This window comes from Leiobunum rupestre, chromosome 6, assembly GCF_980474605.1.
Source record: "Leiobunum rupestre chromosome 6, qqLeiRupe1.1.hap1, whole genome shotgun sequence".
Taxonomy (NCBI): domain Eukaryota; kingdom Metazoa; phylum Arthropoda; class Arachnida; order Opiliones; family Sclerosomatidae; genus Leiobunum; species Leiobunum rupestre.
Window position 1 is genome coordinate 10,655,421 of NC_143389.1, and position 15,877 is coordinate 10,671,297.

General features: G+C 33.6%; 1 long non-coding RNA gene across 1 annotated transcript; it reads left to right on the forward strand.

Moving 5' to 3' along the window:
- Positions 1-6,085: 6,085 nt before the first annotated feature.
- Positions 6,086-6,653, forward strand: LOC149939248 (uncharacterized). The gene is made up of 3 exons (XR_016481198.1): positions 6,086-6,216; positions 6,283-6,370; positions 6,439-6,653. It is a non-coding gene; the product is annotated as an uncharacterized LOC149939248 (long non-coding RNA).
- The last annotated feature ends 9,224 nt before the right edge of the window (positions 6,654-15,877 follow it).

Genomic DNA, 15,877 nt, shown 5'->3' on the forward strand with positions numbered 1-15,877 from the left:
GAAACTGGATACAATTGTTAAACACCAACTGAATCCAAATATTTTAGCAAACATCAGAAAAACAGAAAGAAAGACCTGAAAAAACCACTTAAAATTAAATTGGATAGGCCTAATATAATAACACTGGAATATTCTATATGGTATTAAACTTATCGTGCCACCGTGGGTCTGAGGATTCAATTTGAATTATGTTCTTGTTTCTTTGCTAGTAAAACTACGATTAACAAATGTGTAGGTTAAAATATTAATAAATAAGGGTTTGTTAAGATTTTGAAGCTAAACCCGGGGATTTTGAAAACAAACTACGGCGAAAATGAAAGTAACTTTACTTCTTATTGAGTGATTCTGATAACAATCTCTCACTTTGTAAAAAGCAAAAAAAGAATAGTTGGAGTTATTAGAATTAGCGTATTTTTTTGAATATTTCCATTTAATAAAGTATTAAACTATTGAACTATAAATCTGTAAATTGCGCAATTTAAAAAAAAATATAAATATATATTTTTAAAAGAATAACTTCTTCACTCTTTGCAATATTGTTTGAGACCTCTGAAAAATAATTTATATTTTTAATGTAGTAGCTCAAAACTAAGGCCACTATCTAATATTTGGCATTTTAATTTACAAAGTGATACACTAATTTTAGGGCCTTAATATTAGTCAGAAATGTTTAAAATCCGTCGGCTTTGCATTTAAATCTTCCATAAGAACTGCAAACTCTTAGAAACTTAACGGACTGACCATAATATTAAAATATTATTTTCGTAAATGTGTAGCTAATAATCAATTTCACATTTAAACAAGAGATCATTTACGGCAATTATGTCTAGCCATTTTAGGTCATGCTTCAATTTTTATGAAAAAACTTTATAAATCTGAAATGCCCATTAATAATCTGAAACTGGCTTACAGATTTGTAGATGTTCTTCTCTTTCACTAAAATATTTTATCCATTTATTGTTTCGAGATCTCTTACTGTTGGTGGTTTTAACACGGCTTTCATTTCATCCTTTCGAGGGTTTTGTTTCCTGTGTAAAAATATGTATGGTAACTAAATATTGTTAAGCATAACCGTTATTTAAAATAGTTTATGTGCCAGGTTAAAGGTGCATTCATTTATCTTTCCAAGAATTTATATTTAGATACTGGCCCAACTTAGGAATAAAAGATATAATGGTATTTCTTTAATTTTAATTATTTAATTTAGGCTTAGTTGTATCCTTATTAGTACCAGTTTTAGTAACGACTTTCAGTTTGATATTTTTTATTAAACGATTTTCTGTTCATGCTCTGTTAGTGTTTTTATAGGAGTGCTGTCTTTTGAGTGAAAGATAACAAAGCACACAGCAATCCGGACGAGCGGAGGCTAACTAATAGAATGGTGAAACCTCCCTATAGTGTTACTTTCTTCAAATGAGTTTTCCCAAGTATAGTTAGAATATTTAAAAAAATTCAATTCGCGTAGATTTCAACGTCACATTGAAAAACGATCGATAGAAAATTACTTAAATTAATGAATTGTATAAACATATTACCGTTTATTTAAATTTCTAAACGCATATTCATATTTCTTTATCTCAAGAGAAATTCCCGTCTCTTTTTTTCGTAAATCTCTAAAACTATAGGCTGTTAACATTGTATTCTTTGGAACTGAAATTTGTTCTACCAAGTGAATAGAAATTCTTTTAAAGTAGCGAATATGTATTTTGTCATGGAGTAACACGGTTTTAAAAAATGGCGGCCAATTATCTCGAATGGAAAAATATTATGTTTTGAACCACCGACGCTCGAAAAATAAAACAAATGTTTGGAAAGACCTACTTTTAACTCTGGCAAAAGATATGGCTTTGTGGCGGCACAAGATTTAAGTATTAAGCCTGGTCTTCTCGAACAATTGAGTTGTGTTTACCTCTCCGAGAGGACTATAACCTCGGAGGGGTATTACAATCACCGTGTCTGTTTGTGTGGGCTGCAAAATCGTTCTCAGTTCTTGGTATTTGGTAAAACATTTTCTAAAACGCTTTTTTTTCTAAAACCACGTATCTCTTTTTTTGTGGTTTGCGTACATAGTTAGGTGGTTACGTGGTTTTGGAAATACGGAAGCAGTTATTTCATTACGTAAATTCGTGTGAATTGTGTCGTGTGTTTGTTCGTGTGTTTCTTCGTGTCGTGTGTTTTGTATGTACTGGGTAACTACTCTCCAAGTGGTTATTGACTTTTGGGATGGAACGAGTGCTGAGGGTTACGGTAAAAGTCTCAATGTCCATATGGCAGGGCTTCCATCAAATGTTAACGGTATACGTCGTAGTGTCTGTTTGCGGTTGTAACGTGCGAAATTCTTAACCGAGCCCTCCTGCATGAGATGTGAGCGTTCTACCACAGAACCATTGATACATGGTACGCTTCACTGAAAATTAGAAACTCAGCTTAAGCGGAAGAGTATATTAATAGTTAATAAAGCCTTACAATGTTTTACGTATGAAATTATAAAGGTCAAATCTGGTTTAAGCGCGGTTGGCAGATATATAGGGATAGATGGTAGAACCCCTAGGTGGTCTACATAGTTAGTTTTTTGTCTATTGGTATTTACTTTTCAAGTGTAATGGGTCATTTATTAATACAATTTCCAGTGGAAAACCTTTTTCGATTTGCTTACTTTACTCGTAACTTCGTAATTTATTTTAAGCGTTTTCTTATCGGCTTCAAATGTGTGATACATTTTCATTAATAAGGTTACGTTGGTTTTATTTACATTTATATACGCACTGTCGTTTAACCCTCACTATTCAGTTAACGGACTTTTGTGTGCGTTATAAGCCGCGAATGGTAAGGTGTTTTTGTTTTTTTTTATATTGCAATATTTATTACCGTGGGTAGTTGGATTGACTTTTCCTTAATTTCTAAGTATTTGAATTACCTTTTTGTTTGATTGGGATATTGTTATATATTTTTTATTGCTTGTTTCTGCTAGTACAATTTTTATTACTGTGGGTATTTGCATGGACGTTTTCTTGATTACTGGGTATTCGAATTAACTAGTTGATTGATTGAGTTATTATTATAAATTATTCTTCAGGTTATTTTTCTTGCTTTAGTTTGTTTATCGATAGTGTTGATAATGTGAGGAAAATTCATATCTATGATTTTTAATTGCATTGATTTTTATCGGCTTCGTTTGGTTGTCGTGGTGAGCCCACGCAGTTTTTATTAGCGCTTTCACTTACAGTTTTTGTTTTCGCTTTAACTTTTGTTTTCCGTATATATTTGATTGTTTAAGCCCTATAATACAATGGGTTGGTTTTTGTCTTTAAAATAGTTTCTCGCACGTAGATATTTTAAGTTTCGTGAACGTTCTAATAAATGTTAATTTTGTATTTTCTATTTCGATATTTTGTTGCTTGGTTAATTTAATAACGTTTTTCCTCTAAAATTGGATTTTATTTCTTTAATATTTGAAATTTGTTTAAGGCAATATCATTTGTAATATTTATTTTAATTATATTAAAAAAGATTGTAACGTCTAGCTCTGGAGTATTGTGCCGCAACATCTTCCCCGAGGTCGGCGTTCAACGTCCTCTTCACGACGCTCGCGATGTATGACGCTGCAGCCGTTCCCCTTCGGTCCGCGCTCCCGTCACTATAAATAGACGCGGCTGCTCGGGGGAAAGGGAACGAGTCCGACTCAGAGTCTAATCATGGATCAACGAACTAAAGGATGAACCTCAACGCGAAGAAAACGTTAGAATTTTGTTACGAACGCCGCCTAGCGCCTAAAAAAAGCTTTCACGGAAATAAAAACGTTTTCTGGACCCCAAAAAATCCATCGCGTGGTCCACCTGACTCACCGCGTTGTTTAAGATTTCGTTCGCGTTTCGAAATTTTGATCATATGGAAGCAGAATAATTTTCCAAGTTTTCGAATCATACGTTTGAATTATCGGGAATATCACCACCCAAATAACGTGTACATAAAGAAAATTTATTTATTTTATCATCTTCAGGTAAGATAATATAATTTTCTAGTGTTTTATTTATAAAATTAAAAAACAACGTTAAGCCTTGGAAAAGTGCTTAGGTGAGATAGAGGGAATTTGAGGCTTTTGTGCAATTTTCAATTTCATATCTAAATTATTGAGTGTGTAAAGTTACTTATTATTATTCTATTAATAGAAGATGAAGTAATAGCAAATGCCTTATCTTGCTCAAGTTTGTCAGAGCTGGAACCAATACTGCTGGCACCAATACTGCTGGCACCAATACTGCTGGCACCAAAGCGTTATCTTAAGCCAAAAGGAAAATCATTGCAGAAAAGGGCTTTACAAACTATCAATTTGTAAGTATTTCTCAATGTACAGTTTTAAAAAGCAGTTATTTTCTTTATAAAAACATATTTCAACTAAGTACATTATAGATTATAGAAATGCTGGTAGTGATGTTAATGTTCAAGGCATAAAAGAAACGAATGTAATTGTTGATGGTATGGAATATATGTCAGTGTTTTCATTATAGTTCTCTCGAATCCGTCATAAATTTTAGAAAAGGAATACAACGCTAAATTTCCAATAATTTGGAAAAGAGCCAAGATTACTCTAAAATTAGAATTCGTAAGATTTCCAATAATGGAAAATTATCAGTGTATATTTGACTGGATACAGAGTCTGGACGATTCTAGTAGTATTTTCAAATTTCTCCATGCAGAATGTAAGGTTTTATTTACTCAAACAAGTGACGAGAAGGTCAGTGGCGTAACTTCGGGGCCCCCCGCAAAAAACGACTCGGCACCCTTTTAAATAGCACCGATTTTAATCATAAAGGTTTCGGGGTCCCCTCGTCCTCGGAGCCCCCCCCCCTGCGCCCCGGGGTCTGCAGGGGCGCTATTTATGCCACTGGATAAGGTTTATATGGCAAATTTGAACAATTATTGATAACAATGGGCATTGTGAAAGCCGTAGAAGGTTGCTCAAACAGTGACGAACTTGTAAGTCATACAAACTAATAACGAACTTAAAATTGTGATATAATGTTTACTATTATCTATTTTAAGGTAGAAGACCAAATCGTAGCTGCTCCGTCACCAACTACAGTAAAAACCTTAAAACCATAAGTTCCGAGTTTATCAATAGCTTCCCATATCAAGGAATCAAGTTGTTCCGAATTTAAAGAGTGAGTGGCAAAATACCCGAAAGGATACTTAAATCCTGAAGTTAAACCTCTTAGAATAAATTGCAGTACATGAGACGCTAGTTTTTTTCTGATATTTTTCAGTTGAAAGGATGGATTATTTTTCTTCCTAATTAAATCTCTTTTATCTGAAAGATAAACTAAATCTTCCCCAATTTTTATTTCATCGAGAACTAGGATATAATATTCAGTAGCCGATTGATTTGACAATTTGTTTTTCTCAACTTCGTCCTTCATTTTTCTAAAGATATCAGCGTGAAAACCAGGCTCAGAACCCAAGTTTGATGCATGACGACACAATGTGCTTCTTGAAGGCAATTGTAATATACCAGATTCTTCCATTACGTCGTAAAGAGAGCAGGATTTGTCATACATATAAAGGCACCATTGGATTATAGATGGGTACCATCGCCTACGCTTTGCATGCTTTACTTTTAAAATGTTTCGTCGAGTTTTCAAGAATAACCGGCCAAAATCATCAGTTTCATTTGAATAATGGTCTGTATTTTTTCCCAGACTAGCTTTCCAGAAACGTGTTTATCATCGTTTAGATCTTTTCCGTCGTCTTCAAACTTCTTTACAAGCTTCCCTCTCATGCGCTTAATTTTTGCCTTCAACTTTAATTCGCTGTATTTTAATTCCCTTACGTTGTTAGAGAGTTCTACTTTTGACATGTTTTTCAACTGTTTCTCTAAGTTTGCTTTTTCGTTCTCCTATGAACTATGACACGAAAACACTCTCTTTGTTTAATGTAAGAGAAACACCGTTGCTTGATTTTGTCTAGCACGAAAAGAGTGCAACGTTTACTATGAACTCCTCCTTTAAATTTAAAACCCAAAGGCTCGCCACGATTCAGAAAGATAATCACATAATTTTCTTCAGTGTTGCCAATACAATTCGCTAACGAAAACTCCGGCAGCGCCCCCTATCCACACGGCGCGTAACTATATAGTGTTGATCAGCATTCAGCAAATAGTGGTGTGCCACTGATGAGATGGCATTATATACATTTTAACAGCGAATTAGTGTTTTCTTGGTAAGTAGGATTGAATGTCAAGTTTAAAGACATATTGTTTGGTTCTAATTATATACTGTCATTAAGATTTGAAGTCGTTTTGGATTTACTTAAAACATTGTTAGAGTGGGCCTTGGAGCAATATTGTTGAAATAAAAGTTGACATCTCAAAAAGGTATGCTAACATTTAATTGGTATTCTATTATATTATTCTATTTTAACCTCTTATTTATTCCATAAAAGTGAATCTCACCATGGTTGAAATTTGGAAGAAGGAGAACGGATGTTTAGAGAAAGCCCAAAAGGATCTTTCAAGTTTTTTTTCTCTCACGAAGAAGATGGCCTAATTTCAATCGAAGGATTTGTAATTCAGTCGAGCGCACCAAGTGGGGAACCACATTCCTTAAAGCTAGTATTGAAATTGGAAGATAAAAAACATGTAATTCAAAGTGTCAACTGCTCCTATAAAAGCGGGTAAATGTTTTTATTTATAATTATTGTCTGTGGTGTGATGAAGAAAAAACATCATATCCCAAAAATGTAATAATAATAATAATTAGCAAAGCAACCCTTAGTTAAAGTATTGATTAAGGCATAGCAGTTAGCTATTTGTAGTACCATGTTGCTCAAGCTTCACTCTCCTCTTTATACTTGGGATTTTTTGAAATACAAAAGCTGGGTTTCCAGCAGCGCTGGAAATACGAAAATGGGAACTTCTGCTGATTCATCTCCATAGACAAAGTTTGGTCAACTGCCCAAGATTGGCTTTTTGAGTTTTTAAGCGCCTTTGGAAACCCAGAGCTTGTGTACGCGATATCTGTCTCCTTAAGCGCAGTTACCCTAACATATTTAAAATTATTTTTTAGAAACTCTGGATTTTGTAAACACAGTGTAGCAGGTCTATTTTACATAAATCGGTATGAAGAGTTAGACCAGCTCCATAATGAGATCTCTTGTACATCAAAACCTCAAAAATGGGAAAAAATGAAGGCTAACGTGCAAGCTCACTATCATTCACAAAAAATTAAAGATTTAGATTGCGTTAGAAAAGTTATGAAACCTGTTTTTTGCATTAACCGCTTAGAAAATTGTGAAGAACGAATTTTATCTAGTCTCCCTTACGAGCCAATGTGTGCAAGGCATTTACAAAACATAGTCAAATTGTGCAATTTTTATTTCAAATCATGTACTGTTGACTAGTAATGGCAAAAGTGGATATAATATCCACTTTTGGTAATGGTAAATATGATTTTTAAAAAAAAAAGTTCCTATTTTGCACTGTGCCAATTAGTATTATATAAAAAAAAGTAAAATGAATTTGATCAATTAATGTTATAAATTAATTTTTACTTGGAAGTCTTATTTATAATAAAAGATTTTTAAACTTATTTGATAAAAATTAATAAAATAATCACCATCGTCATTAAATAAGATTTAAACTTAGTCATCAAATTTATCATCTGCTAGAATTGGTTTTAGTAAATTTACTAATCCACATATGACCTTCAGAATTTCATCACAGTAGGGAACTAAATCAAGGTCAAATTTATCATTTAAAATTTTAAATAATTTGATTCTTTGAATATTTCTCTCCACGTGAACACGAGCGGATGCAATTTTTTGATTTTTTACATTTTCTTCCTTACTAAACTGTTTTTTTTTCTCTCAAAAATGGAGGGATGTGTAGAGCTATTCCATTGGCCGCACATTCATCTTCAATAAGGAAGCCTAAATTTAAGTTGAAAGGAGTTTTAAAATATTTTTTTTTAACATATTACACTTTTATGCATACCTTTGTCAACCATAATTCCATCAATAAATTGTTCACAAAGATTTATGACCCCACTCTCAATGGTGACTTCCTTGTCGCTTACCTTTCCACCCCAGGGGTCGCTAACGAGCGTGATCATGCCAGAAGGTGAAATTCCAATGATAATTTTTATTGTGTGAGTTCCTTTATAATGGCTGTAGGTTGCCACTCTGTCGTGAAATGTGTTGGGCTTCATCATAGGTACTTCTGAACAGTCCAACACAATGCGAGTATTATTAAACTCTTTAAAACATTTAGGAAAGTTACTTCTGATATTTTCTATATCCGGCCAAAAGATAAATTTCTTTAAAACTTCAGCAAGGGCACAAAGGGTTCTTTTGAAATATGTTGAAACTGTTCAATTCGAAATGACAAATAATGAAGCCAAAGCGTCAAATGTCAAATTTGACTTAAGCTTCATTAGGGTTAACAACACCCTATCTTTTACAGGCATTAGAAAATTAGCGAGCTCGCTCTGGTTTTCAAGCCCTAAAACCTCACTTGAAAGGCTTTCAAATAGTTCTTTCCCAATGCCAGTAAGAGACACAAAATCAGCATTTTTCATTCCATTGCTTGAAATTCCAACTCTTGACCCAGCAAAATACTTTCCATGGTCCAAATAAACTTGAACACCAATAGACGCATTCGTTACTCTAGATGGTTTGTGAGATTTGTCCTTTCCTTGGGCTTCAGTTGTTACTTCAGACGAAACATTATCATCCGGAGCTGGTTCACTTGCGCTTGCAACAACTTTTGGAGCAATGGAATCTGTTATTGGCGATGTTGAACATAGAACTGCTTGATTTAAAATTAAATTTATGTTATTATTCTATTTATTATTTCACAAAAGTTTACCATAAAATAAGAATACCTTTAGAACGCTTTACGTAACGTTGAGCTCTTTCTTTTATTCTAACTTCGGTTGATTCTTTAATTGGCTTACATGGCAATTTTTGGGAGGGAATGGAGTTACATTTCAAATGTCTTCTTACAGATCTACCATCTATTGATGAGTTTTCCGATTAATTTATTTTAAAATAATTAATATTATTTGCATCTCACCATTTCTTTCTAAGAAGTCATCATCTGTAAAATGGGCGCTACAAATCTGAGCCCACTTACTAGGCCTTTTCCCCGACTTTATCTTTGTTAACCATACATTTAAAAGTTTCTTACAACTTGGGAATTTATGAAATGATAATCCTGGCTTTGGTTCTTCACTATTTTCTTCAGTTTTACGTTTTTTAAGCGCAGTATTATTGCAAAAAGGGACCGCACAACTTCTCCCACCTCTAGCGTTAATGTGAACCGCCATATTTCTTGGATTTGTTTTGATTTTGATCACCACTATACGCCGGAAAACCAAGCTGCAGGGGTAGCGACGGCAGCGCCACCTATACCCGTTTCGCTAGCGAATAGAGAGTTCATTGATGTCACAAATTGTTTTGGGAAATTTTTGCAAAACACTAACGTCCGACAAACATTGGCCACTAACTATATAATGATAAACCACTTCAAAACTTGCGTTTATGCTTAAGCCTAAGAGAGTGCGGTTTGTCACTTCGCATATCGTCTGCGCCTTGAAAGAATCTTCAAGGTTGTTCACAGACAACCCTATTGGTGATGAAAAGGTTTCAAATACTGGTGCTTCATTATTGGAATGACCCAAAACCTAAAGGTGCAAACGTTACATTAATGTGTTATCATAATAGAATTATAAATATTAGAAAAATAAGATCGTTTTTATTTATACCAAGCCTACTACTATAACTATTTTTATAGCGCAGGGATATTTGTAATAGAAGAGTTAATTTATTACACATTTTTTCATTTATTTATAAAAAAAAATTATATTACAAATTTCCCTGCGCTATAAAAATTGTAATCTTCAAATATTAAAAATAATAATTAGAATTACAATTACAAATACTAAGTTTTGTGTTTCCTCAGTAACTTCAATTACTTCCACACTTTACGGAATTTCACTTATGTTGGCAGGTGTTCTTAATTCCAAGTCTTCAATCAAACTAGCCCTTGCTGCTGATTCCTTTGAAATATTAGATACGATACCTTCAGCAACAGTATTGGTTATCTTCAGAAGATGCACAACCTTAATTTAAAACATGTCCGTTGCTATTGTTTGGTTCTGAACGATCAACCTGAATGAACTGTTCATTATCTTGTACAATTATTGGGCGTATTATCGATACAAGTTTTGGTTTAGGGAAAGGGAAAAAAGTTATATCTTTCGTATGAGGCTTATGGCTCCTACGTGTATCACTCCTACCATTTTATTAACACAAATTTTCTCCTCACTGTGCTTTTCAAAATTTTTCGAGGGCTAAAAAATAAGGTTGGTGTGTATTACGGTAATAAACAAGCATTATAGGGTCATTCCACGTCAAGTCGACAACTCATGCAACCATGGGTTGGCCGAATCAAATGAAATTTAAACCACCTAAACTAGGGACAAAACCGTGGGGAAATTGAACTTTTGGGTGAAATCGATGCCGCGGTTGCGTAACTAGAGCCTTTCGAAAATAAGTTACTTTTTCAAACTCTTGAAAAGTTAATTTTCGCACCCTCAAACATTTTAAATAATAAATTGAAGAATATTTCGATGATTACTATGAAACTCTCGATTTAAGGGTAATATATAACGCTGATTTCGAAAACATTGATTATTATTACCGTTTTATTATACCAAGTTAAAACTTCGTGATTTTTATTCAACGGGGGGTCATTTTCAACGAACGGCCAATTTCATGATGAGGGCAAACTTCGATTTTGGATTTTAGACATTCATAAAAATGCTCGTAAAATAAGCTTTAATATGATGTACTACACTTTATGTCTAAACGATTTCTAATTGGTGAAATATTAGATCAAAGTCAGTAATAAAATTCTCGAAATTTTCAAAAAGGTTTTATTTTAAAAAATTAAAAAGATAACACACGATTAGACTAGTGCTTCCAACCGACTCCCAGATATCAGTTGCGATATCTGATCTGATATAACATTATATTACATTATAATACATCATTGTACATTACATTACATCGCATTACATTACGTTACATTGCATCGCATCGTATCGCATTACATTACATTACATCGTATTGCTTTACATTACATTACATTGCATTACATTACATCACATCGCATTACATCGCATAGCATTACGTCGCATCGCATTACATCACATCACATTGAATTACATCGCATTACATCACATCGCATCGCATTACATAGCATTACATCACATCGCATCGGATCGCATCGCATCACATCATATTACATCTCATTACATTACATCGCATCGCATTGTATCGCATCGCATTACATCACATCACATAGCATTGCATCACATCGCATTACATCATATCGCATTACCCCGCATCAAATTACATCCCATAGCATTACATCGCATAAAATTACATCGCATAGCATTGCATCGCATCGCATTACATCACATCGTATTACATCGCGTTACATCGCATCGCATCACATTGAATTACATCACATCGCATTGCATCGCATCGCGTTACATTGCATCGCATCGCGTTACATTGCATCGCATCGCATCGCATTACATTGCATCGCATCACATTGAATTACATCGCATTGCATTACATCGCATAGCATTGCATCGCATCGCATTACATCACATCGTATTACATCGCGTTACATCGCATCGCATCACATTGAATTACATCACATCGCATTGCATCGCATCGCGTTACATTGCATCGCATCGCATCGCATTACATTGCATCGCATCACATTGAATTACATCGCATTGCATTACATCACATAGCATTACGTTGCATCGCGTTACATCGCATCGAATAGCATCGCATAGCATCGCATTACATCGCATTACATCAAAGTACATTGCATCGCATTACATCGAAGTACATTGTATCGCATTACATCGAAGTACATTGCATCGCATTACATCGAAGTACATTGCATCGCATTACATCGAAGTACATTGCATCGCATTACATCTGTTGTGTTCCAACATATTACAGCATGACATTTACGAGAGTAAAGGTAGTTGATTGATGATACATTAAATAGTTATTTACATGATGAATGGCGAGGTAAACATTTATTGATCGTTCGGTCGACTGTCCCGTTCCAGATCCTGCAGCCGTATTTATACTACGCGTGATCTAGTGATGCGATAAGAATAGCCACAACGGGTTATCTAGTGATAACTATAGTCCAGTTGGTTTTTTAGTTCTTTTTTATATACACAACATCTAACGTTAACGCAAAAATTCACCAATAGTCTTTGAACCAATTAATACAGACACTGAATTTATATAGCAAGCACGCAAACACGGAAACATTTGGCATAATAGCTACTGTGCTGCTGTGCATGTGAGGAGCAGCATAGCACTAGTTGTATGTGGTGATTTTAGAAAATACCTCCATGGTTACTACAGTCATCCTACATGATTCTACTACATTGCTACAAGAATTAAATTAATTTGAAATAAAAATTAAGAATTCAATTATTATTAAATAAAAATTAAGAATTCAATTATTATTAAATAAAAATTAAGAATTCAATTATTATTAAATAAAAATTAAGAATTCAATTATTATTAAATAAAAATTAAGAATTCAATTATTATTAAATAAAAATTAAGAATTCAATTATTATTAAATAAAAATTAAGAATTCAATTATTATTAAATAAAAATTAAGAATTCAATTATTATTAAATAAAAATTAAGAATGAAACTAATATTAAATAAACATTAGGAATGGAATTAGTATTAATTAAACACTTAATTAATATTTTAAAATTAGGAATGTAATTAGTATTAATTAAACATTAAATTAATATTTAGAAATTAGGAATGGAATCAGTATTAATAAAACATTAAATCAATATCACATATCGCTATTTTGATACAGTACTTTTTTATTTATCCAACCTTAACATTTCTACCAGGTTTTCATATTTTTATTTCTAAAGAACGAATAAATAGATACCGATCTGATCTGTTCTTTTCCCCAAGATCAGATATCGCAACTGATATCTAGGTGTCGGTTGGAAGCACTAGTCTAATCGAGTGTTATCTTTTTAATTTTTTAAAATAAAATCTTTTTGAAAATTTCGAGAATTTATTACTGACTTTGATCTAATATTTCGCCAATTAGAAATCGTTTAGACATAAAGTGTAGTACATCATATTAAAGCTTATTTTAAGAGCCTTTTTATGAATGTCTAAAATCTAAGTTTCCCTCATCACGAAATTGGCCGTCGGAAATGACTCCCCGTTGAATAAAAATCACGAAGTTTTAACTTGGTATAATAAAATGGTAATATTTAGAAAATAAAATCAGCGCTTTATGTTACCCTAAAATCGAGAGTTTCATAGTAATAATCGAAATATTCTTCAATTTATTATTTAAAATGTTTGAGGGTGCGAAAATGAACTTTTCAAGAGTTTGAAAAAGTGACTTATTTTCGAAAGGCTCTAGTTACGCAACCGCTGCATCGATTTCACCCAAAATTTCAATTTCCCCATGGTTTTTTCCCTAATTTAGGTGGTTTAAATTTTTTTTGATTCAGCCGACCCATGGTTGCATGAGTTGTCGACTTGACGTGGAATGACCCTATAACTGAAAAAGTATGTACTTACTTATTATATTTAAGTCACAGGTTCTTCACCAATCTATTGTTTTAAATTCAAAATAAACTGTAACGGAAATATTCACAGTAGATGCCACTTGAAATCAACTTCCGTATCGTCCAAAAAAACATACGTCACGAGAGGGGAGAACAGGCGGAAGCTAGGAAAGCGTTACAAAATGCAAACGCGATCTCAGGGTGGAGATCTATGGGCCGAGGTACATCATTCAGTAAGTTAATCCATGGTCTAATGAGGCTCTTCTACAACTAGTCCTGACGTTGTCGAACGTTCTCGTCCAGCCGCGACGCTATAGCTTCCGTATTCGAACTTTTAGTCCAAGCTATACAACTTAAATTAACCTCTTCTGTTTAAATAAAACCATTTTGTTCAAATAAATTCCACGTTCAATATTCTACCAGTTGGGATAGGACCGGGATTACGTTTTTAGGAGGACGCTCTGAATATAGCGTGGTGCCTTGGGTATTAGCTCTAATTAAAAAAAAAGTTGGGTGCCGAGTCCAGTAGTTAATACGCTCAAGGGCAAACTTCTCCGAGGAAAGGTATATTTTGGCTTGCCAACTTGTTTTGCTTTACTTACATAAATGTAAATAACTGTTATATTCTAAAAGTAATTTTAGGAAGTTTAATTAAAATGACTTGTTTGAGCGTATTAATGCTGTATTCTTGTATTTGCTATTATAGTAACATTTAGTTACTTTTACGATATATTTTTCTTTACTCGCAAGGGCATTTTTAAAAATGGGGTTCTCTTGCAAACGCTTAATAAATGTGACAATTGTTAAGTTTCTGGGAGTATAAAGCCAATCTCAGTCTAACCTCACTGTTGCTAGACTAAAAGCACCTAGATAACACAATTATACGGTGTTTAAATTTTAATAATTTTCATTAATGATGGAATAAATTTAAACTTTACCATTTTGGCGTGTAGAAGGGTCGATCTTTTTCTGTCAGGGCCAAAATAAAGCTTTCTTCATTGGCAAATTCCGCGAGGAAATCCTTGAAATCGCTATCTTTGGAGATAATGTTTTCATACGTTCCACTTTCAGAGATCGTGCCGTCTTTTATGACGTAAATCATGTCGACCCTCCGAAGAATCGAAACATCGTGCGTCACCAAAATTCTAGTCTAAAGCAAACCGAAAATACATTGTATTGCCTAGAAAAAGGTTATTGTTAGCAACATTTATCTCCAGAGCTATTAATAGATATCAAGTTGTAGAGTCCAAAAATGTCGATTGCTAAGTGGCTAAAAGAACCATTGTTTTTCAAAATTCTATAGCCCTAAAAGATAATGTCGATTTTATTTTTTTAAATTAAATTGAGATAAGATTTTGAAATTGAAATATAATATTAGAATTCAGACATTTGAAATAGCATTTAGTAGCAAAGTGACCAAAAAGTGAAGAAAACAAAATCATTACTCTTTTTCTACTTAGCACCGGCTTCGGCGAAACCGAAATTTATTGTGACGCCCTTCAAAGCTAAAATGTGTGTCATCGGAAACAAGGTAGATCACCTTGTGGTTAAGCAGTCCGTTCTGTCCAATCAGTCGGTTGAAGATGTGCTTTCCAGTGTGAGCGTCCACTGCACCCAGAGGATCGTCCACAAGGTAAATGTCTCGATCCAAATAAACAGCTCTGGCCAAACTGACCCGTTGCTTCTGACCACCGCTCAAGTTTATGCCCTAAGAGGAAAAATTGGAAAGTAACCTTCAATCGCTATCAATAATTACAGCAAACGACATTTCCATTGATATCAAATTTGCAGAGTTCCTTCGTCAACAAAATTGTATCTATTCTATAGTCTTGGGTGTAATTACAAAGCTAATTTATTAGGCCAAAACTATTCGCTCACTTTGGGACGAAAAGAATACACCATTTACCCAAAACTACCAACTTCTTCTATACAATAACAGCCAATCTTTATGTTGAAGTTGCTCGCTATTTCCTAAAAAATTAGTTTTCGCCTATTATTATTTTCAATATTCGTTTAATAACATTTGAAAAGATTATTTTCTCTTTTCATTTTTTCTTCTTTAAAATATGTTCGTCAGACGTCTGTGCAAAGATTAAAACAATTACAATAAAGACTTTCGGGCGTTTGACAGTTTAAAAATAATTTCTTCAAATAGAAATCAGCTAATGTATTATCACTCACTTTATTGCTTTTGAAATCGCTAGAATTGAGATAATTTATGG